The sequence below is a fragment of the Mus pahari genome, chromosome 4, assembly GCF_900095145.1.
Source record: "Mus pahari chromosome 4, PAHARI_EIJ_v1.1, whole genome shotgun sequence".
Taxonomy (NCBI): domain Eukaryota; kingdom Metazoa; phylum Chordata; class Mammalia; order Rodentia; family Muridae; genus Mus; species Mus pahari.
Window position 1 is genome coordinate 6150692 of NC_034593.1, and position 24051 is coordinate 6174742.

General features: G+C 43.3%; 1 pseudogene; it reads right to left on the minus strand.

Moving 5' to 3' along the window:
• LOC110320184 overlaps positions 1-24051 on the minus strand; it is a 102184-nt pseudogene that overhangs the window by 72732 nt on the left and 5401 nt on the right.

Below are 24051 nucleotides of genomic sequence, written 5' to 3' on the forward strand. Positions count from 1 at the left end.
CCAGGATTGAGGTACCATGTCTGTAAGGTGGCTCCTGGGTAGTGCTGTGTGTCTGTGAGGATAACATACAAGTTACCATGCCCAGGATTGAGATAACAATTAACTAAGTCATCACTAAATGCTTTGGTTCTACTGTCCAGCCTGTCTCTCTCTCTCTAGTGTCTTGTTCAGTTGTCTTGTTTATAATCTCCAGTTAAAAACTTGAAGCTTATTGGTTGATGTTTGTTTTGGTTTGGTTTCTTTTGCTGTGATAAACACCATGACCAAAAACAGCTTAGGGAGGAAAGGATTTACTTCATCTTATAGATTTTAGTTAATCATTAGTGGAAACCAAGGCAGGAGTCTGAAGGGGAAACTATGAAGGAATAGTCCTTATTGGCTTGTTCCTAGGTTTACATTCAGCTACTTTTCTTACACATCTCAAGCCTACCTTTCTAGGGATGGTAGTGCCCACGGTAGGATAGCCCTCCTACATCAATTAGCAAGCCAGACAGTGGTCCACAGACATGCCTGCAGAGCAATCTGATGGAAGCAATTCTTTAACTGAGGCGCAGGCTTCCAGGTGTGTCAAGTTGGCCGTCTAGATCAACCATGACAAAGCTTTGTTGTTGTTCTTGTAGAATTTTAGATTTTTTTGTAGAGAAGCACTGGAATTATTATTGGACTGGAATATGTAGGGGAATTCCAGTATGGGGACCAGGAACCATCTCCAGAATGAAGAACTGTTAAGAGTGACTATTCTGTCCTGCCGGGCCCAACATGATGAGCTCTCTGGAAGGATGAATGGTGACATTTGAGACCTCTCTACACTTATTCAGCATTGGGACTCCACTGTTTTCTGGGACAACAGTATCCAATATATTCACTAAAATAGCAGCTTTCAAACTTTTGGTTTTAGGAGTTCTTTATATGCTTTAAAATTTTAGGGACGTTGATATAGATGAACTGAAGGTTCATAGTATGTTCATAGCAGCCTTATTTGCAATAGCCAGAAGCCAGAAATGACCCAGACGTCCCTCAGCTGAAGAATGGATACAGAAAATGTGGTTCATTTACACAGTGGAGTACTATTCGGCTTTAAAAACAAGGATATCATGAATTTTGCAGGCAAATGGATGGGACTAGAAAATACCATCCTGAGTGAGGTAACCCAGACCCAAAAGGACATGAATGGTATCTATTCACCGATAAGTGGTTATTAGCCAAAGAATATAGAATACCTAGGATACAGCCTACAAACTATAAAAAGGGTAACAAGCAGAAAGGCCCAAGTGAGGATGCTTCAATCCCACTTAGAAAAGGGAAGGAAATAATCTTGGGAGGCAGAGGGAGGGAGGGAGGGACCTGTGTGGGGGAGGGGAGTGGAGGGGAAGAAGAGGAAGAGGATTAGATATGGGGTGAGGGGAGGGGTGGGAGAGAAGCCCAGAGGGCCAAAGGAATGAATGGAAATAAACAGATTCTACGGGAGTTGGGAGGGGGTCCTCTAGAAAGTACCAGAGACTTGGGAGGTGAGAGACTCTCGGGGTTCATTGGTGGTAACTTTAGCCAAAATGCCCAACATTGGGGAGAGGGAACCTGCAGGTTCCACCTTTAGTAGATAGACAGGGCCTCAAGTGGAGGGACAGGGTTACTAACCCACAGTTCAAATTTCTGACTGAGAATTGTTGCTGTCTAAAAGAACTGCAGGAGCAATAATGGAGAAGAGACTGAAGTCTTGGTCCAATGACAGGTCCAACTTGGGATCCAACTCACTGGAGGGCACCACGGCCTGACACTGTTTACTGATGCTATGATGTGCTTACAGACAGGAGCCTGGCATGGCTGTCCATGGTAGAGAGGCCTTACCAGCAGCTGACTGAGACAGAAGGAGATATTTACAACCAACCATTGGACTGAAGTTGGGGACCCCTAGGGTTGAATTAGTGGAAGGACTGAAGACACTGAAAGGGAGGGTGACCACAGAGGAAGACCAGCAGTCTCAACTAACCCAAACCCCAAGCAGCTCCCAGAGACTGGGCCACCAACCACGAGCATACACGAGCTGGCCTAAGGTCCCTGGCACACATGTAGCAGGGGTCTGCCTGGTCTGGGCTCAGAGGGAGATGTACATAATCTTTGAGGCCCCAGGAAAGGAAAAGATCTGGTGGCAACAGGAGGAGGAATGGAATGAGGAACTGTGGGAGGGGGACTGAGGGGGCCAACTACTGGAATGTAAATAAATAAAATAATTTAAATTAAACATAATAAAAAATACTGAATAAAAAAACAGTTTTAGGTACATTAATATAGATGAACTAAAGGTGATGCCGGGCACAAAAATGTCACAAATATTAGCCAAGTAACGATGTTACAGTTTTGAGATAGAAAGGTGACTTACTGTACTTTAAGATAAAGAACCATAGAGATGATCTCATTTATTCAGAGACTGACACAGTCCGGTGGAACTGCTGGCCATTTTGAAATACCAGCTGAATCAAATCAGATGTTTTCATGGGAGGAGCTGGTACATTTCTGTAATCCTAGCACTTGGGAGGCAAAGGCAGGGGAAGCAGGAATTCAAGGTCTCTCTCTGCTTCTATAAAGTAAATTTATCTTGGCCTATGCTACATGAATGCTGTTTCAAAACACAGGAAAATGTACTCTCAAATATCTCTGTGGTAATCCTAGTACTGTGCATATCAGCTGCCAGGAGAAGCTGAACCCATACTCACCTGTGGCACAGACAATGCCTTGCTCACATGGTCCAGTGACCAAAGCTCCTTAAATGAGTGATTTTCCAGTACAAAGTCATGTTCATGTTGCTGGAACTGTAATGGATATCAAGTAGTTATTATTGCAGATGAGGAAGTGAAGAAAGACTTTTTTTAAAAAAAATTTCTCCTCATATTTATCACCTAGTAGATGTTATTTATTTTCTATTCTTTTGCATAATTTTTACATGTTACCACTGTCCTTAAAGTAAGGATTACAAAGCTTACCTCGTGAGTATATATGCTGCTTTGGATCTTTGTTGCCCTGCTGTTCAGATTTTGAGCATCCTTCCTTTCCTTTGTTTCTCTGCTATTCAACATTCAAACATCCTTCCTGTCTTTTAGTAATCCCCTAGCAACTGGGCATTGCTCCCATCATGGAACTGAGGGAGCCAAAGAGTACTTCTTTCTGCCTCATTGCAGCTAGAATAATACCAAATCAAGCACCAGGGTCACAAAGGATGTTTCTTTAAAATTTGACTTCTGGGTCCCATTTCCAGAATTTGATAATTTTCATTCCTAATGAGTTCTCAGTTAGGTGCTGATAGTTGGGGACCATACTGTAAGAGCCACAGCGCTAGAGTTTAGACACATGTCTGATGGTAGTCAGAGATGGAGTGGTCCAAAATTTGAGACAAGCCAAGAGAAAGGCAGTAGAGAGTTATTTGTGCATGATGCACATATACCAGATTTGAACTATGACACACAGAGTTCAAGGTGACCTTGCCTCTCTTTTTCCTGTTTTTTGTTTGTTTGTTTGTTTTTCCCTATTTCTCTTTTATTTTCCTGTCAATTCTGTAAGATCTCCAAGTCTGGCTCTCTTCTTTGCCTGCTTGCCTTGTGGGACTGAGCAACTGCTAGAGCCTTGGATTTCCATTCATTCACAGCTGCTGCTGACCATCGTTGGTGATTTGGACTACAGACTATTTTTTATTGGTTGAAATATTCTGCATGAACAGATGAAGCACAGAGAGACTTCTGCATTGTTCAGTTCTACCGGTGGATGTCACAGAGCTATCCAAGAGGTCCTTGGAATGAGTCAACAGGTCTGTGTCCAGAGCGGATTCTGTGCCACAGAGCTCCATACCCAACTACCGACAGGAAAGAGCTGGTCTCCAAGGAGTGCTGACATACCTGTGAGCACAGGTAACACAGTAACAGTGGTAACTTCAGTTCAGATTCCTGGCCCAAGAGGGACCTGCCCAGAGCCATCAGGACACAGGAACCAAAGAACACCCGGGGACTGGATACTTCTGGTTTCTGTCTGCACCCTGGAGCTGACCCTGTGCCACCGCTCTCAATACCCAAATTCTTCCCAGAGAGTACAGAAAGCAGGAGGGACAAGCCACAGTCAGAGAGAGCAAGACCAGCCAACACCAGAGATAATGAGATGGCAAGAGGCAAGAGCAAGAACATAAGCAACAGAAACCAAGGCTATTTGGCATCATCAGAACCCAGTTCTCCCACCAAAGCAACCCTGGATACCGCCAAACAACAGAAAAACAAGACTCTGATTTAAAATAACATCTCATGGTGATGATAGAGGACTTTAAGAAGGACATAAATAACTCCCTTAAAGCAATACAGGAGAACACAGGTAAACAGGAAGTAGCCCTTAAAGAGAAAACCCAAAAATCCCTTAAAGAATTACAGGAAACCACAACCAAACAGGTGAATGAATTGAACAAAACCATCCAGGATCTAAAATGGGGAAAAAAAAAATAAAGAAATCATAAAGGGAGACAACCCTGGAGATAGAAAACCGAGGAAAGAGACCAGGAGACATAGATCTCCAACAGAATCTAAGAGCTAGAAGAGAGAATCTCGGGTGCAAAAGATACCATAGAAAACATTGTCACAACAGTCAAAGAAAATGCAAAAAGCTCCTAACCCAAAACATCTAGGANATCCAGGACACAATGAGAAGACCAAACCTAAGGATGACAGGTATAGAAGAGAGTGAAGATTCCCAACTTAAAGGGACAGCAAATATCTGCAACAAAATTAGAGAAGAAAACTTCCCTAACCTAAAGAAAGAGATGCCTATGAATATACAAGAAGCCTACAGAAGTCCAGATAGATTGGACCAGAAAATAAATTCTTCCTATCACATAATAGTCAAAGCACCAAATGCACAAAACAAAGAAAGAATATTAAAAGTAGTAATGGAAAAAAGGTCAATTAAAAGTAGACCTATCAGAATTATACCAAACTTCTCACCAGAGACTATGAAAGACATAAGATCCTGGGCAGATGTCATACAGACCCTAAGAGAACACAAATGCCAGCCCAGACTACTATACCCAGCAAAACTCGCAATTACCATAGATGAAGAAACCAAGATATTCCATGACAAAACCAAATTTACACAATATCTTTCCACAAATCCAGCCCTACAAAGGATAATAGATGGAAAACATCAACACACGGAGGGAAACTATACCCTAGAAAAAGCAAGAAATTAATCTTCTTTCAGCAAACCCAAAAGAAAATAGACACACGACATAATTCCACCTCTAACAACAAAAATAAAAGGAAGCAACAATCACTATTCCTTAATATCTCTTAACATCAATGGACTCAATTCCCCAATAAAAAGACATAGACTAACAGACTGAATACATAAGCAGGACCCAGAATTTTGCTGAGGAAATGTACCTCAGTGACAAAGACAGACACTACCTCAGAGTAAAAGGGTGGAAAACTGTTTCCAAGCAAATGGTTCCAAGAAACAAGCTGGAGTAGCCATTCTAATATTGATTAAAATCAACTTTCAACCAAAAGTTATCAGAAGGGATAAGGAAGGACTCTTTATACTCATCAAAGGAAACATCTCCCAAGATGAACTCTCATTCTGAACATCTATTCTCCAAATGCAAGGGCACCCACATTCATAAAAGAAACTTTACTAAAGCTCCAAGCACACAATGTACCTCAAATAATAATAGTGGGAGACTTCAACATCCCACTGTCATCAATGGACAGATCATGGAAACACAAACTAAACAGAGACCCATTGAAGCTAACAGAAGTTATGGACCAAATGGATCTAACAGATATTTATAGAACATTTCATCCTAAAGCAAAAGAACATGTGGCCCTGGGTGCCAGAGGTTTTCCACAGAAATCTCTACCCAGGCCTGGTGGGAAGGCCCCAGCGGGGGGCGGGAGGGAGTGAGTGCAGGCAGGGAGACAAAGCCTCTGCCATGCCTTCCAGTTCAGAGCCTTTCTGAACTGAGCCAGGGGACAAAGGGGCTTGTTTTAAATAATCACTTGCTTTAAATAATCTGGCAGTGATGATTAGGAATGGTGGGTGGTCCTTCTCACATCTTTGGGATTAACTGGGAAAAGGATGTGGAGGACAGCATCTTTGGAGGGTGCTAAATGTAATAAGCAACAGTGTGCAAACACAGCTCTGAATGAGCTAGAGAACCTTTGTACCACTGAGGGAATTTGGGTGTTAGCCTACCGTTCCACACCTCCTAGACAGCTCTGATCCGTACGCATCACCCTGAGGGGTTTTAATCTACACAACCTACACTTTTGACTTTGAGTGCTAAGCACTGAACTCAGTACCTCACAGCAGAGGGCGTCAGGCCCCCTGCAGCTGAAGGTATAGGAGCGTAAGCCAGTCGTCCACTACTGAGCCCAAAACTTTTTAAATTAATTTTTGTCATATATAAAAAGAAGTGTTCAGAAATATTAAACATGGAAAGATTTTCTAGAACACTCTCTTTGAATTTTTCTAAATCTTTTTTTGCTCAAGCATATGTCTGTGTATGTATATGTCTACATACATACGTGTGCCATATGTGTATAGATTTCCTTCATGGACCAGAAGGCATCGGATCACCGCAAACTGGAGTTCTGGGTGTGTCTGCCCCCCATAAGGGCACTGAGTGCTCTTCCCCCTCAGCCTCTCTCCTGATGCAGAGCAGACTTTGACAGCAGGAGGACAGATGTGAAAGGTGGAAGACAAAACCAGGCAGACGCAGAGATTCAAAGTTAATTTTAAAATCTAAATCAGGAGCTCCCACAATTAATTGTTCAGTAGAATAGACCAGTTAATTTAGTCTTTCAGTATATTTCTATAATAATGATTATTATTATTTTCCGTGTGTGTGTGTGTGTGTGTGTGTGTGTGTGTGTGTGTGTGAAGAGAGCAGGAGAGGGCACCAGGTCCCCTGAAGCTGAAGTTATAGGAGTAGTAAGACAGACAACATGGGCGCTGGAATCCAAACTTAGGTCCTCAAGAAGAGCAACAAGTGAATCTTCCTGAATTTTAGTAATTTTAACCACACACGCACAGTACACACACACACACATATATATCCAGAATGATATTTCAGAATGACATTCCCGCCCACATATCCACATGGGGTAATGTCCCTTCAGCCTTCACAGTTTCTCATGGGACATTTCATTCTTTAGACATAGAACACTGGTACAGCTAAACTGCATTAAACACTAAAGTATAAGATAATATTTGCCAACAATCATTTAATGCAGAGTTTCTTAAACTTTTTTCACTAACAACCAGAAAAACATTATATAACTCTGAGTATAAAAAATATACTTTAAGCCGGGCAGTGATAGACTTGGGAGGCAGAGGCAGATGGATTTCTGAGTTCGAGGCCAGCCTGGACTACAGAGTGAGTTCCAGGACAGCCAGGGCTACACAGAGAAACCCTGTCTCAAAACAAACAAACAAACAAACAAACAAGCAGGCATACAAATTAAATATTTATTGATAGTAAGTCATAAAGAAACTTGTTTTAAAGCAATTCATTAATAGACATTAAATTTTAGTTATCTTAAAGACTAAAGAAAATTTGTAAACTAATAAAACTACTTTTACATAAATAACCAAATCCTGGCTGAATATTTGTTACTGTAGGATGCACATCTTCTTAAGCATTTTCAGAGTTAATCTATCATTTGAGTTTATAATCATCAATGCTGAGAATGCCTATTCATAAGAATAAATAAGAAATGGCTTCAACATAAGTATGTTTAAGGCCATTTCAGAGATTGCTGGAAATTCTGTTCTGGTTACAAGCCAAAATTCGTCTAATGAATTTTTTGGTGAAACTCCACTCAGCAAGTGGAAACGTCAGCTTTTAAAGTCATACACGAGAACATAACGCCATCCCAAGATTAGTTAACTTGATATTTAGGTGCTGAAAAATGAGGGTTGGGAAACTAATGTCTGTTCTCCTCCATTAGACCAGTGTCTGTCTAAGAACAGAAGCTTGGTATATACCATGAAAACATTACAAGTCATAATTCAAATAGCCCTGAGCTGAGGTGTCCTAGCTGGCATTTGTTGGTGCTCAGCATGGAGTACACCGTAGTGTGTTCAGGACTTTGGTTAAGTGAAACAGTGGTCACGAGGAGACTTCCAGGTACACCTTCATTCATCAGGCACTTGCTGCTAAAAGAACTTTTCTGTATTCAAATTATGCACCTGAAACCTCTAATTGCCAAATGTTTCACCAGCCGGTGTTTGGTAACGTGATCCCATAGTTTGAGAAGCTGGGGTTTGACACGTGCAAACTCTGGACAGCTCGTCTTATGATTACCCCAAGAGATCACTTTGATCTGACTTTGGAAGAACTGACTAGATGAATCCGTGAGACAGCAACAGGATCAACAGCTCCCTTGCATCCCTGCTAGGGATATAATTGGTGCTTGGAGCTTGCTAGGCTAGTGGTCTATCCTGAGCTACACCTTTAGTCCCAAACAATAAATTTGTAACTAGCCCTCAGAGCATTATCAGATTTTGGGGGGGTTGGGGGTGGGGGGAGTTGTGCATATGCCTTCTGATAGTCAAAACCTCCTGCATCCTTGGAGCCTGCCCTGTATACACAGTGCTCCTACTACACACAATGACTAAGACATTCCAGAAAAGTCTTGTGTTTGCTTATATCTACATAGAGCTACAAAGATCTGGAAAAAAATATTTTTCTTTATCAGTTGTAATATTTGTTCCAAAGTAATATTTGCTCCTGTTACAGATTGTTGAGCCCCCTGGTTGGAATTTTTATTATACTGTTTCGACTTTTGTAAGCTTGTGAGCAAGCAGTGATGGAGAAGAGAAAGAAGACTGTGTTTAAGAAAGCAAGCAGGTTTAATAAAGTGGTCATCAAGCAGTCACATGGCAGACAAGGAGGGGTGCTCCTGAGGGAACGCTGGAGAAAGCCCAGACTGCCCAGGAAACCATGCCTGGGCTTACACCAGAGTCCCTGTCTGTGCCCGGGCTCTCTCTGAGTGTTCTTCCAGTCTCTGTCGTCCTCTCATCTTTCTCACTCTGTGACTGTATCAAAGGACACTTTTGGACACTGCTGTCATACACTCAGAACTTGGTCTTCCGTGTGTTTTATGTGTTTCTTCCTATTTTCTGCCTTTCAAAAATGATAACCTGTTTGTGGTTTGCTTTTCCTGCTAAGTCTCCAGCAGCAAGCTACTGTTTAGAGAGTGGGGCACAGAGAACATGAGCCCATTAGATTCCCCATGAGTGCCGTCAGAGCAAACCCACGGATAATGCTGTGGTTATACAATGGAAAATGATCCAGCCTTTAAAAAGAATGAAATCCTGTCATTTTCAATAATATTCATAAACTTAGGTAACTCTAAGTGAAAGAAGTCAGGGAGAAAGAACAAAAAATGAGTCTGACTTGTTTCTGGAATCTGATCCAGTTGAACTTAGAGAAACACCCAGTAGAATGTTGTTGCAAAGGCTGAGGTGGGGGAATATTGTTTGCAAAAGAAGCAATAAATGATAAACATTTAAGAGGATGGGTAAGGCAATTATTACATACAGAATATGTCTACTTTATAAAATACTCCATAGGTATGGAATTATAATTTTGAAAAGATAACAACAACACATGTTTTATAAACCATAGACCTAGATCTGAATCTGGTGCTAATGCTCCTGGCCTGAGACCTTCAGGTAAACTGATGACCCTCTTTCTTTTTTAAATTCCTGAAACAGGAAAATAAAATCTAGTTTTATAAGTTTTACAGGAATGAAATGTGGTGTTTGTAGACTGCTTGGCCCTGGTCAACCTTTGTCATGTATAATTAGTGCTCCAGAAATGCCCGTAGTGGAAATACTTTGTGGTCATTTGTCCAGGATTTTCTTGATAGCTGGAATTCCATTTTAATGATGAGTGCTTCGCAGCACATCCTCTTAGTGTGTTAAGTCACACGTCTGCACTATACTATTTATTCTTCTCAGACAAGACGACTGTAAAGTGAATGATGAAGAAGCTGGATTCCCTGCCTGAGTTCTCTCATGCACTCTCTCCTCCAGATGAACCCAGAAAGAGACACAGAAGATGACAACAAGTAGGGTGACCTGTCACACTATCCGGTAACTGTTAGGAAGCAAAATTGTAGAACAGAAATGGAAGGACAATGACTAAAGTCAAGGCTTTGGTAAAGAGGTGCACTAGCCGGCATGGCAGATGAATAGAAATATCACCCACAATCAAGGCATTGTATATACTGAAATAGTCTAGAATTAATAATAAAAAGTGTCAGCTGGAACCATATCTCAGTCTCTGTTCCGTTCTTTAACCACAGCAACTTTCATGGTGCCTGACTCTCTCTCTCTTCTGCTCACAGTGGGGATGGCAATCGTCTTCACAGACTGGCTAGGCATAGGATCTGAGTACAACTCCTGCCATGGCTTAAAGATGGCAACCCCCTCCAACTATTGAAGCCACATCTCCAGCTTTGTCCTTCCAGTCCTGCTCAGCTTGCCTAACAATGCAACTGTAAACCCAGATGTGCCTGGAAGAACCCAGAAGCCAAATCTCATGAATTATTACAATATTTAACTTTATTCTCCATCACTTTCACTATAACACATAGTTTTTTTAAGACCTCTTGTGTCCAAAGAAACGATGTCTACAGCAAAGAAACCCCAATTATGCAGTGAAAAGGAGGGCAGAGGATGCCAGAGGACATGGTGTTGTATTTTGGGGGAAAGCCTTAACTGGAACATTAGACTGGAACTGCTGCCAACACTCTTCATCATGCCAGGAGGGGATCGGATCAAATGGGAGACACCATGGAGACCAGGAAAGAACTGCAAAGAGCTCTCAATTCTGAGTTCTCATTAACAGTCATGAAAAACAGACAAGCTGTCGTGTTCCAGAGCCTTCCGATTTGTGTGAGAGGAGGTTGTAGAAAAAGAGTTGCTTGAGACTTCCAGTCACGCCTGGGAATGTCGCTAGGCTGTTTGGAGTGATTCTAATCCTGATCACAGTTTGGGGTACACCAACCACCATCTGCTGTCATGATTTGTCTCGGTCCTTTTAACCTGAGCATGTTAGCAATCATATTGTGGTGCTTTCAAGTAAGACAAATGCTAAAGGCAAATTAGCCCTGTGAATCAAGGAACCAAGCTATGAAAATAAGAATTAGCAAGCAGCCTGCAATGTCTGTCTTCCTAAGGGAGGGTTTTATGGAAAATCTCAGCATCAACTCCATTAGCTATAGTGCCACTAACAGTTGCCCCGCTTCCCTGTTTTCTAAGCCAGCAAATGCTACCCTCATTTCCAGTCCTGTTGAGCTTGCCTAACAATGCAACTGCAAGCCCAGCTGTACCTGGAAGAACCCAGATTGTCATCAATGTTGAAAGGCACTGGGTGCACTGATGTTATTTGTAGTTGTCTGTTGCAATTCCCACAAACTGGAAACTCTGCTCAGGTGATGACTGGTCTAAGACCTCCCTACTAGTGCATTGCCAACATTGGAGAAAGCACTCAGCAAGTGATGAGGCTTCAGGAAATATTACCAAAGCAAATCATTTCCCTGATTCCTGCTGTCTGTCAAGCAATGAGTCAGGTTCTGAATGTGATAAAACTTCTGGAAATTTCCACAGTACAGAGATCCAGGGGAACACAGCGACAATCTGGACTCTGCTAATCACACTTTAATGCAAAGCATGGTGAAAGGAAGAAAGGTGGCTCAACAGGTAATGTCAATTGCCACCAAGCTAATCACCTGAGTTTCATCTCAAGACATCCACAGTGTGAGGAGAGAACCAACTCCTGAAAGTTGTCTTCTGACCTCCAAATGTGTATGCCATTGCAACTTCCCCTGAAATAAATCAACGAATAAACAGATTTGAAAAGAAGGACTTGCGACAGTAGGGAGGCAGTTAAGCTGGTAGTGGACCAGGAAGTAGCAATCCGCAGACAAAGTAGCAGAACGAGACTATTCTAGACAAAAAGAACAGGGTGCTTAGCCAGGCAATGGTGGTACACACCTTTAATCCCAGACCTCGGGAGGCAGAGGCAGCTCTAAGTTCAAGGCCAGCCTGGTCTACAGAGTGAGTCCCAGGACAGCCAGGGCTATACAGAGAAACCCTTTCTAAAAAAAGAGCAAGCAAAAAGAGAAAAACCAAAACCAAAACCAAAACCAAACCAAACCAAACCAAACCAAACCAAACCAGGGTGCTTAAAGGGCTTTGAGGTTTGTGAACCTATAGGAAACCATAAGTAAAAAGCATGACCAGCATTCCTGCCCTGTGAGGTGGCTGGCAAAGGCTTGCAAGTCGACCAGAGAGAACTTCAGCCAGCCCAGGGAGGCACTGAGGATTATTGCACTGGAGAATGCTGGACTCTGTGTAAGTGGATGAAGGATGAGGATGTGAGAACAAGGTACCGTGTTTCACAGGGACCACCGATGAAACAGATGCCTGGATTCAAAGGCGCTGACCAGGATGGCGGTGGTTAAGGCCAATAGGTAGAGGCTGAGCTAACAGGATTAGCTAACTAAAGGAGGCCTGGATTACACAGTGGCTTCTGTCTGCAAAGATGAATATACCCACATGGCGTTTATTATGGCAAAAGACAAAAGAGTAGGAACAGCATCTGGGAAATGAGTTTGTCTTAAAGATTTCATTGAGGGCATCAGCATTGATAATTGCATGGTGATGAAGACCAAGTCTTTGGAATGTGTCCCCAAAGCTCCAAAACAATGCCAAAGCTGAAACTGAGTTAGGAATGGTTCTCTTTAGGAGTAATGATTGCAGCTTTGAATGAGATCAGGAGGCATGTCAGTGAAAGAGAGAGGAAACTACAGACTGAAGATGGAGTAGAGAGAGCATAGAGTGTCATGGTGGGAGTGGAGTGCTGAGGGTGTAGCCATAGAAACCAGATAGGGATTTTTCACAAAGCAGAGGAATGGTCTGTGTTTGACGATGCAGGTGGGTAGTGACTCAGGTGTTGTAGGCACTGAGGATCAGTGGCATGTTTAAGCATCAGTGACTCTGGACAATATGACCAACTAGCACCTGTGAACAGGCAAGGTATTAAAGCAACCGTGAGATGGGAATGGACATGGGGTGCATCTAGCCACTCTGAAGGCATCAGCAATGAGATGGAAGAACCTGTGAGAGCTGAGAAGGCCACAGTGACCAGGACCACCTTTAAAATCTAAACAATCTTTCCCCAGAAAAGTCTGCATCAGAGCAGGAAGGTTTAACTACTCCAGAGAGAACATTAAACTGAGCAGAAGAGCAGCAGGTAGTTTAGAACCTGGGCTCTATGATAACACAGCTCATCATACTGTTGAAAGGAGGGATGGGTTCTCTGAAGAACAAGAGTAAAGCTTCTCTAGGGAATGTTTGCTACAGTCAACTTGCTAGAGATGCTGTTTGAAAAAACGTTTTAAAGAAAGCTCAGCATTCATGGGATATACTCTTATCAGCCTGGACTGAGAAGCAAGCAGCCAGGATGCTGCCCTGCCGCTGAGCCAGAACGGTGCCACACCTCAGGCTAACTTTCTGTACCTTCTGTCAGCATTGTCACTCCAATCATTAGACCAGTAGTTCTCAACCTGTGGGTCGTGACTCCTTTGGGCACCACATACCAGATATCCTGTAGAGCATTTATAATATAAATATTTACATTATGATTCATAACAGTAGCAAAATTACAGTTATGAAGTAGCAACAAAATAATTTTATGGTTGGAGGTCACCACAACATGAAGAACTGTGTTAAAGGGTCACAGTGTCAGGAATGTTGAGAACCACTATCTTAGATGGGGCAGAATTGGAACATTCAATAGGATCCATACAAGAAGAAAGCTGATTCCTGCTTATAATGAGCTGGTAAAAAGCTTTGCTCACTTATAATGAACAGACTTGGCTAAGACGTTGGAACATCCTTGAACTGAATTCTTCCAGCCTGTGAACCGTGCTCAGACTTTCACCTTGCACGAATGCAAACAGACTGGGGTGCTGACCTTAGACCCCATGTTGGTGTCTGGCATTCGGATCACATAGAAGCACTGGCTGGCTTCCTCACCATCATTCCTGCCAAGGAAAGAAACAGAGACAGCATTAGCTCTTGACTCACATGTTTACTTGCAGAGGACTTAAGGACCTATGATGTTAGGGGCTGTGACTACAACCTGGTCAGGATTGACAGGGAGGGGATTATTTGCTGGGCTTGTATCTCCTGGGCTTAGGTCACCTTCACACTGGATCCAGATTTGACTTCTGAGCATCCATTGATTTCTGTTTCATGAAACAGAGTCCATTTCACGATACTTTTGAATGTGCAGGCTCTTCAGAGAAATGAATGTTTTTCAATAATTGAAGAACTAGGCGAGGATTAAAAGCGTTAGGACAGTAACCTGTATAAAGAGAGAAGCAGCAAGGGAAGGTCCGCCCTTCTCCACTTCTGAGCCGAGGGGGAGTTTCTGGCTTGTGATAGTTAACTCCTGGGATGCTTGAACAAGTTTAGTGTTGCCTAAGTTGATAGCTGAAGGATAACATAGAGGTGAAAGAGGACGGAAGAGCGGCTCCTTACGTGGGATGTTCTGTGTTTATGGCTGGAAGTAGCATCCCTGAAGGCAGGCAAAAGCCAAGATCAATAGGAATAAAGTCAGCACAAAGGGTTTGTGGTAGAGCTCAGTGACTGAGTTTCTTGCTCCTTAGAATAGTATGAAGGCATTGCAGAGATAATTTGCTCCTGAAAGAGGAGCTTCATCTTGAGAGATGGACAGAACTCCCAAGGACAGGGCACACACCTGTAACACAACAGACTGGAAGCTGAGGCAGGAATCACATTCGATGCTGCCAACCAAAGACAGGGTATGGTGGCACTTGCGTTTAATCCTAGCACTTGGAAGGTAGAGGCAGGTAGATCTCTATGAGTTTGAGGCCAGTCTGGTCTATATAGCATGATACAGGCTAGACAAGACTACATAGTGGATTCTTTCTCAAAACAAATAAAAAACTCACAAACAAACAAACAAAACCAACTCAACAACAACAAACAAACAAAAGGAAAAAGCAGACCTGATTAGAAAGAATCAAAGATCTAAGCTGTAAGCCAAAATGGGTCACTAAGTTTCAGATATCTGAGGCTGAGGCCATATTCCCTTCTTTTTCTGTTCCTAGGAGATTTCATGATTCATATTATATTAAAGTCTCCTAAATAGGAATTTGATGATCATCACATGGAGTAGGCAACACATGATCTTATGAGAGCTCATGTTACAATGCTATGGTTGTGGGAGTATCCGGGGATAGAAGTACTCAGAAGCCCATGGAGTGGTAAAGGCAAGTCTGCCAGAATGCGATAGGAGGGAAAAGAGGCAGGAGCTCAGGGTCAGGATCTATGTCCCAAGAGAAGAGGACAGAGTTAATATCTAAGTGCTAATACTGAGGAGAAGTTGTTAAAGCAAGCCCAGGACTAGAGAATAAGACAGGAGCCCTGCTATCAGGCTGGTTATGAAATCATTCCTTCCCTGGTGGGTAAGTGTATTCTACTTGCGAAGTACATCACTAATAACAACAAGCAAATATTCTTGTAGGAAACGAAGCAAACCTGTGAAGGTTAAGTAAAACTCTAAGGACAATGTAGGAATGCAGTAGGCAATGAGGGAGATGTGAGCTTTGATCTTAAGTTGGGTATTGTGGTGTCATTGAGGAGCCATTGAATAAAGATACAGACACAGAAAGCTAGTAGAGTGATTCACTTGAAGAAGGGTGGTCTGGAAGGGTGAGGGAGAAGGAATAGCTCAGAGGTCCTGTGGCTGCAGTAGACATGGAACTTTTTAGAAGCAGGAAGGCTTAAAGAACAATGGAGTCAGAAAGTGAAAATGCATACGATGACAAGGTTAGAGGGGAGGCAGAAAGGCACAGATAAGTTTGACCGGTTGGGATAGGGCAGGCATACTGAAACCTTGCCTCTCTAAGAGCATCACTGGTCCTCCAGACCAAGGTGTGCTGGGAGATACTACAAGGGCCCGAAAGTTTGGGAAACAAGTAGGTGCTGTCAGCTAACCTCAGGCAAAAACATTGGAGAAAAAAAGTGTGTCCTCAGCCTCTAACTTCCCTTCTCCCACAGCACCGACCTGAGGGAGAGACTCTTATGTCCTCTATGCACAGAGAAGCACAGCATTAGCTTCTTGACATTTTATGAAGCAAGGATTATTTAAATTAATTATGCCATGAAGGTTTTCACAGCCAAAGAAGCACAATGGTTGAGATGGAGTGCTTCGACACATGTCTGGCTATCTGTGGCTGGTTGACTCTTAGCAACTCCCCATGTGAACAGTAACGGGTGTCCAAACAGAACTCCCACTTTTACAGCCTCTCTGCCAGTGAGTGGATCTTATGCCACTTATGATACACATTAGTGAGCTATGTTTGTTGAAGCAAATGTCCCGACATAAGTTAGCTTTTACATATGAGCACAGTTAAACCAGAAAGAACTAAATTTCAGATACCCCCCTTTGATAGTCTAATCCCGTGCCAGCCTTTCCTCTCCATTATCCATCCATTAAGCCAGTTGCCAGGCAAGGTCTGACCCAAGAATAAGATGCTGGAGAAAGTACAAAGGGAATTTACTGAACTGGAGACCCAGTGGAGACATGTCGAGACCAGTTCCTACTGGGGTAGTTACTGGCTTGCTCGTCTTTAATTATTTTTCATTGCTGAGCAGTTTGATCTAACAGGAATCCCTCACCAGCTCTTCATATCCCTCAGAAACAAACAGTGAGGGTGGGGAGGGAAATGCTACTCTGTGAAGTTTTTTGTTCTAGAGAAAAGACCCTGCTTGATTCGAACAGATGAAGAACTCTCTAGGAATTGAGACCTGTTTCATATTCATAGTGAGCCAAGTAGAGGCTTCCCCAGCTCTAAACTCAGATGTTCAGCTACTGCTTAGCAAAGCTGGTTTTTCAAGCAGGGTATTGTGGATTCTAAATAGACACAAAACAAGCTTTGTGATTTGGGCAGTTCTCGTGGACACTCATTGAATTTATTGTTATAATTTTCTTTCTATAGAAAAGAACCAGATTAGGACCTGATCACAGATCAGCACATTTATAAATACCAAGCGCTGAGCTGTGAGCAACATGTGATTGGACACAGAATTTGTAAGTATTTTGCTGTGTTGTATTTGCTCCAAGGACAGGAAGAGCTAATGAGATTCTTGTTCTCACTTCTGCAGGGGCCTGAGATAGCTGTCTGATGGGCAGAGACAGTCACCAGACCCAAATGAGCTGATGTAAGCGGTTTCTCAGATGCTGTGAACACCAGAGGTCAGCATTAACTGGGTAGAGTCAGAGAGGGTGGTAGAGGGAAGAGGATACCGTTCCCTGATGGCTCAGTTTTCCCTAGAGCTAACATATGTCACTCATCCTCCCTTGGCATGATAATATTATGGGTTGGTCAAGATGTAGCCAGAAATAGTTGGGGAGAAAAGAGAAATGCTGAGAGACACAGCCATGGAAAAGCTGGCCCTTAGTATTTATTTGAATGGTCAGCTTTAAAAATTAGGGAGACCTGAGAGATTATGAGACCTGGTCTAATCACATACAGGCAAGAGGAGGTATGTTTCTTTAAGGTGAAGTAATTGTCTCTCTGTGTTGATTGTAGATATGATATATACAAACATGCAAAAACAGAGCTTCACTATGTAGTGTAGACGGCTTCAAACTCATGTTCTAACTGCCTTAGTCTCCCAGTCTCTGAAATTATAGGCGCTCAACACCATGCCCAACTCACAGTTTTTCTTACGCTGTTTTGTTTTGAGGCAATGTCTCATGGTGTAACTCTGGCTGTCCTGGAACTCATTATGTATACTCAGCTGGTCTCCTTACAACGTGACTCATTTATATAGGTATCACACACATCACGAAACAATATTTTCCGTCAGGCTGTTTCTTTAGATCCCCAGTCATTACAGCTCTTCAGGAAAATCACTATATCAGTCACCAAGAATACCCCTTAAACTAACATGCTTTGAATATGTGAATAGCATTAGCATTAGTCTGGTTTTCAAATGACTAACAGAGAACAACTTTAATGGAAAAGTTATTTATTTTCGTCCATGAATTCAGTCGGTGTGCTTGGGCAGAACCTCTTGGCGGTGGGAGTGTCTGGAAGAGGGTGCTCTCCACCCCTGGCAGCCAGGAAGCAGAGGGAGAAGAAAGGGCTATGGAGCAGATATGACTTCTAAAGGCATTCTCCAAATGGCCCAGCTCCTCCTTCTAGGCTCTATCTCCTAAAGTTTCCACCACATTCCGTGAGAGAACCAACATTAGGAGCCACGTGGTCAGCACGTGAGACTGTGGTTTCAGAATCAAGCCATAATTAATTTCTGAGATGGGGTCTTACTCTGTACCTTGGACTGTATGACTGGCCACCAAAGGCTTATGGTCATTTCATAGTGCAAAATCTCCATATCTTCACCATTCCGAAAGCATTCAAGAGTGGGGCTTCTACTGCACGTACAGCTTCTCGGGATCCTTTACCAGGGCCCGTGCACATGGATTCCAACTCTGTCACACATTCCTGACCTCTCAGGCTTTCCTTTGATGTGTATGCATTTTTCCATTCCTTAAACACCAGCATCATGTGGCCCACGTCAAGGCACAGTGCCAGCTTGAGTGGTAAGAAAGGTCCTTTAGAACGTAGCCACTGTGGCCTCTCAATGTTTGGGTACCTGATTGTGGGACTGTTAAAGGCAGCCTGGTTTCTGGTTGAGCTAGGTTTAAAACCCCGGTGACCCAGCAGGTAATATTGCAAGGGATGGTAGGCGATTTGCCACTTTTAGACACCAGGCTCCTGACATGGGACCCCAGCTCTCCATAATTCTGTGTCCATCAGTCAGGTAAGGGCAACGTCCCAAGCCCCTGCACAGGTAGAGAACAGGACCACAGGTCAAGTAGCCTCAAGACAGATCTCCATTTGAATGAGGTACTTAAAACCCTGATGGGCTTAGCCAATTAAGCACTCCTCCCCAGACACTCCTTCCTGCAAAAGGTATTTAACCTCAGGCCCACCCTGAGAAAGTGGGGTATGATTTCACTCATCACGACTCTCCACCATGATAATAAATGCTTTAAAACCACGGACCATCTCTTCTCACTGGGATCCTCCTTGAGGAACAATGGAGCAGGTCTTCCTCTAAAGAGCCGCAACTAATCTCCAGCAGGAGGCCTCCCTGCGCTCCCAGCCATGGACTCCACCAAGCCAAGCCACCTACCAAGCAAGCCAAGGACTCTCATCCCCCAGGGACCCAGCCAGAGCTCCTCTCCCTCCGGCATGCGGTCCCCACTCTGTTCTCAGCTCTTCCTAGGCTTCCAGTGTTATCTGGGATGACCAAGAATCTGAGAACCTGATGTCCTCGGCCCCTATGCAGGTCCAGGACTCCTGAGCCCAACTCTGCCAGTCCCCGGGAACCCCAGACTGCGTTCCCCCACCCCCAGAGCAGGGTCCCATGGCTTCTCACAGCCCAATGCCTCCTGGGGACAGCTTAGGGAACAAGCAGTAAGAACTTACTTCGTCCCACCTCCCTGAGGAGCCCAAGCCCTGAGCAGACACGGGCCACCATTTAACCCACAGATTATGGTGAAATAAATCCTATGGAAACTACTTCTTGGGTGAGCCTGTTGGAGAAAGGAGTACTAGTGGCACTTTCTTAAGGGTAAACTCCTCAATGGAGTTTCCTACCCTACGCCTACAGCCTGGCCAGCTTCTGAGAGAGCCTCAAGGCACCTTTCCTATTCTCCTGAAGCAAATGATTGGTTTCTTTTTAATGTCTGTAGCTCTTTATAACCCATGTGTCCCTCAGCCCCAACTTCTCACTGGCTTTTCTGGCAAAATGCCAGAGACTGAAAGGGTTTCAATCTTTATGTATTGTGAATGGTACTTTCATAAACATTTTAATTCATTCTTTTGGTGACTATACTTAGGTATTCATGCTGGAAATACAGAGTGGAATTTTAGATCGTAAAGAGTGTGTGTGTCCATCTTGAGCAGATTTTCAAAGTATATTATATCCATTCTTGTCTGACTCAGATTTCTTTTTTATTGAATGTGAGGAGTTTTAAAAAAAAAAGTCAACTTGATTTTGACTAAATGTCTTTCTTTCCTCCTGTCTTAAAGTGTCTATGTTGTGAGTGGCATTGCTACTCTCTGCCAGGTTCTGAGAAAAGTTTCAAGAGAAAAGAAAGGGGGAAAGCGGAGAGTAGACATGAGCCTCAGAACTGTCCCAAGTTGTTGTGCAAGCTGGGCCTCCAGCATCTTCCTCTTGCTCCCTGTCCAAGTGTTGACTTTCAACTAAACATTTGTGCCCCAGTCAAGACTTTAACCAAACTCTCTTCTTTCTTTTCTGAAAGCAATCAAACTTCTCAGCATCATGTAGAAGACGGTGCTCAGAGATCCCCACACATGGACGGAATAGACCTATGGGTCCGACATTTAACCTTCTGGTTCTGGTTCTGTGGAAGTGATAGTATTAGGAACTGAACTGTCTTGCAGTTTGGATGGTGACAGATTGGTGGACACACCTCTGAGGACAGTCTGTAACCTAACCTGTGTGTGGTACATCACACCTGTAAGTGAAGGACTTTAATCAGCACCTTTCTTATGTAGATGCTGGGCATCCAGGTAGATAACAAAATGAGACGCCTTTGTATTTTTTTCATTAAATCACATTGTTCTTGATTTCAAAAAATAGAAACCACAAACTAACAGCTTTCTGAAGGCTGTCTTTCTAACTATTTTGTAAAATGTTGGGTTTATCAGATATGAAGACAAGTTCTGCAGACTTCCTGGAAGGAAGCAGTCCCTGCCTGTGACTGTGAACAGTTGCCTGAGCTCACACAGCTGCTCTCTGACCATACAGTTCACCTTTCAGCCCACCTGAAGAGTCTCATTTCCTCCAGGTAGGAAAACCCAACTCTGGGGCCTTCAACAGCTTTCTTTGAGTCATCTGTAGGAGAACCCTGAGGCAGGAGCTTGCTGGGCATGACAGAACACATGCTGGAGTCACTCTGTGAAACTAACAATAGAGTCACATCTTCATGTGTATTTATCTCACTGAAGTCTCTATAGTTATGGCTCTTGCATCTCTCAAATGTTTAATGCAGCATTGTATAGTGCAGAAATTGTTGCCGCCTAACTGTAAAAGAGATCCATGAATCAATGCTGGCAAATGGATCAAAAGTGAGAGGCCCTAACTTCTGAGCCATTAAAGTACTGGGAGTCTGTGTGCTTGGGCAAATACAGGAAACAGTATATTCTGATATGTAACTTTTATCTATTTCACCTTGATCTTACTCTTGGCTCCCAATGTATCATCCCTGCCTTCAAGAAAATTACTAGAAAGGAGTTTTTAATATTCCCCCATGTTAGCACCAGGATACTGCAAGCCCCGCCTAACCATGTGATCCTTGACCTTCATTGCAGGACAATGAAGCTTCCCATACTGGTCTTGTGAGAATCACATGCTAGGGACACGGATTAATCCCTTCTTCTATCGATTCCGCAAGACACTCTTCTTCTACATCCGTGACCCATGGGACCCCCATGTGGGAAATAGGAGTTACTGGTAAGATCTACCGCAAAACTCAGTCTAGTTCCCCAGTAANTACCATCCATATTCAGAGAAAGTACGTCTCAATTGCTCCACCTCTAGACATAGAAAAGGTAGGAGAGATAATCAAGCATGCCTCCAAGGTTCTTACTTCCCTGACTTCACCCCTAATGAATAATACTAACTTGTCATTCCGCCTGATGCTTCAGACCTTGACTTCAGCCTACCAGCTCCTTAATGTTACCAGACCTGGGTGCTTTAAAGATTGCTGGCTATGCGTACCTCTGGGAACTAGTTAGCAAGTGCCAGTTACATCTTCTCTGCTGATGCTACCAAGTAACCTTACCTCACCCTTCGTTAGCTGCCCTAACTCCAGTGCTGCTATGACCCTGTACCTCACCTCTGTTCTTCTCTTTGGTGTAAACCGTGCTTACTATCCAAAAGCAGATTGATTCTTTGGCAGCCGTGGTGCTTCAAAACCGGCAAGGACTAGACCTCCTGACAGCTAAAGAAGGTGGCCTTTGTCTATTACTACAAGAAGAATGCTGCTTCTACGTCAACCAATCCGGGATAGTAAAAAATAAAATCCAGGAGCTACAGGCAGACATAAGAGACTTCAGCAACCATGAGACATCTGGTTCTGGTACCTTTGAAAACCCCATATGGAAGTGGATCCTTCCACTCATAACACCTTTCTTGGTCATTTTCCTGCCATTATTATTTGCTCCTTGTTTTATCAATCTTATCTCTACCTTCCTTCAGAGACAAGTACAAAAAATTTCTAACCAAACTGTTAACCAGCTCCTGTTACAGGACTACCAGCCGCTAACCATAGATGATCACCAAATGGACTCCAATGGTGAAGACCAGATATACCCTGACTACACCCCTAAACAGCAGGAAGTAGCTTAAGAGACACGACGCCCCTATTCCCCCTTCACCATTGATTTCCCCTCTCTTTTTCTCCCCTTCTTTTATAATAACAAGAAGGGAGGAATGTTAGCACCAAGACACTCCAAGCCCCGCCTAACCATGTGACCCTTGACCTGTGTTGCCAGGACAACGACCTTCAATCCCACAATCCACTTGGCTCAGTTCCCGCCCTCACTGGTGTGACGTCATTTTCTGTATAAAGAGGAAGCCAGCCCCTCCAATCTCTCTCTCTCTCACTCTCTGCTCTTCTCTACCCTTCTACCCACTTCGCCGCTCCCCCATTCCCGCATAATAAACCTCTCCCACGTGGAACACCTTGGCCTGGTCTGCTGCCTGGTTTATCCGCCCAATATATAAAACCCCACAAAGGTATATTTGATAGTCTGAGATGACAAACATGCAATGCTCATCAACATTTTGTATTATCATGTCACCCTTTACCCTGTACTTATGTACTATTATGTCATGTATATGTACATAAATGTACATTTTTTAGTTTCAATTTAAATAAAATATACTTAGAGATATATGTGTGCTGGGCATGCTGGCACACACGTGTAACTCAGCACTCTGGAGGTGGGTTCAGGGGTAAGGGGGTTAGTAGAGAGCTTGTGCAGTGGGTGAGTTTGAGGCCAGTCTGCATTGTATGAAACCTTGTCTCAGAAGCCAAACACAGTGCTGGCAAGGCGGCTCAGCCTCATGCCACTGCGGCCTGAGCTCCAGCTCCAGAAGACGCATGAGGATGGAAACAACTGACTCCCACACGGTCTTCTGACCTCCACATGAGCATCATGGTGCTCAGGCACACATGCGTGCACACAGGCACATGCACAGGCATGTAAATGTACTCTGATAGGTTTTTCCTGTCTTAAACAATGACTGTATCTTATCCCTCATTAGATAAGCACTTCCTGTGCAGCTGCTGATTTGAAATTGAGGTAGTTTCAGTTGCAAAGCAGCAATCTGAATTCATTGTGTAATGACCTCATGACAAATTCGTACAAATGTTTTTATGAGCAAATTCTTATCAGCATTTTGAATGAACATATTGCTCTTTCCCACAAATTTCAAGATCTCCAGGGGAAAGTACTTTATACTTACAATTGACTTAAAGTCTATTTATAGGGATTTTCTTGTTGATTATACACACACAGACACACACTCTCTCACACACAATACACAGACACTAACATATGCCTGCACACTCACACAGACATATACTCTCTCTCTCTCACACACACACATATACACACACTAACACATACGTACACAGATACATACAGACACACAGGCATACATACACACACCTCACTCACACACACACACATATGCACACACTAACATACATACACAGATACATANTGCACACACTAACATACATACACAGATACATACAGACACACAGGCATACATACACACACCTCACTCACACACACACACATATGCACACACTAACACATACGAACACAGATACATACAGACACACAGGCATACATACACACCTCA